General features: G+C 37.4%; 1 protein-coding gene across 1 annotated transcript in view; it reads left to right on the forward strand.

Moving 5' to 3' along the window:
• The window catches only part of plxnc1 (plexin C1), a 19,213-nt gene that overhangs the window by 2,431 nt on the left and 15,188 nt on the right, over window positions 1–1,594 (forward strand). The window lies entirely within an intron of this gene.

Consider the following 1,594-nt stretch of genomic DNA (forward strand, 5'->3'; position numbering starts at 1 on the left):
ACTTGACTGACGTCATCAAGGCACTGCTGCCATCTTGTATTTTGCTATATATAGACCCCATATATATATGTCTTTCAAAATTGATGTAGGAGAAGATATATCGTCTTTTATATTCCACAAATGATTCTTCCTTTTCACTACCTGGTGCCTACATTACCCACCATCCAACTCCAGCGTCAACAGTTCAGTCAGAGTTTCGGGTGTGTTATGCCAGTAGAGGCTAATAGCCTTGAGATGAGATGAGGGGTGGGATGCAGAATTCTGGAAAGCTCACTTCTTGCTAACTTAATATTTATCTTGTGTTTTTTTTTGTGAGCACTTAATGAGTATAAAGAGTTACAGCAGATAAGTAGATTATAATGCAGGAGTGGCTTGAGAAGTTTCTATGGAAGTTTTGATACTCCAAATATGATCCTTTTTTCCACTGTTTAAACTGGTCAGTATTGGAATCCATTGTAGGGAGAGACAAAACTAAAAAAAGCCTACAGTCTACCTTACTGAAACACTAAAGATAGTAAAGTTTGTGACTTACCTTGCCTTATGTCATTCCTGATGTCGAGCTCCAGGTCTTCTATAAGCCTGTTCATCTTATGAGTGAGCTTCTTCTGTTTGTTCCGATACACAATCACCACCACTGAAGAACAAAACCAAGCAGACAAATTTTGTTTTCCTGTTATGGTTTGACCTGTATGTGTGTTTTTGAGGCTGGTAGTGGACCAAAGTGGATTAAAGCCCTCAAACCTACTTTGAGTACTTACCAACAATAATGCAGGGTATCAGCAGAAGGGCAAGTAGCATCAGAAAGAACATATATACCGAAGACCTAAGGTTCAGGGTTACTGTCTTGTCTCCATACTTTATCTGTGAAAAAGCAATAATCACTATGTTTGAAATGAATTTTACAGAACACAAATGCATGTTTACTACTCAAAAATCCATTGTTCTTCTAGTTCCTACAATGTGCTGTTTGAATGATCTATGTGCACAGTTTGACACTAGAAGGTTGTTTTCACATATATCTGCTGAAAGTGGAAAGTTCCTCTGTGCTCATTGAAAATCTGATTTTAAGTTAACCCTGGTCCAGTATGCAACTTATATAAGTATGATGTAGAAACTTGAAGCCTCCAGTGCGCATCCAGTGAGAATGCACTTTACAGTAAAGTAGGAGGAAAACTTTAGAAATGAACAAAGTTTACATATTTATAGATTCTGGCATTTTTAATGAAGTAGAAGGAGTAGAGGACTTTTAAACTTTTTAACATTGTAACTTTTTAATAATTATCATAATAACATTAATGTGTAACTTCAGGTGATTTACAGAGATTTACTGTTAAGTGCTGAAACTCAGCGTCAGGTGTCCCTTGAATCTCACAGATAAAGAAGTCAGTCTTGTTACTGGTTTCTTTGGCTTCCATGATGCAGGGGAATTGTTCACCTCCCTGAACGCCCCACACTGACAACTCTCCCACTGTCATCTCCAGTTGGTCTGCCTTTTTCTGCAATAACAGAAACACATACTGATGTTTTATGTATTCATGTCCTATTTTTGTGTATCTGTGATAAAAATATACATTACCTCTATGGTGATGCGCAC

This window comes from Morone saxatilis, unplaced genomic scaffold (genome assembly GCF_004916995.1).
Source record: "Morone saxatilis isolate NCDOM2014 unplaced genomic scaffold, NCSU_SB_2.0 Contig10, whole genome shotgun sequence".
Classification (NCBI taxonomy): Eukaryota; Metazoa; Chordata; class Actinopteri; family Moronidae; genus Morone; species Morone saxatilis.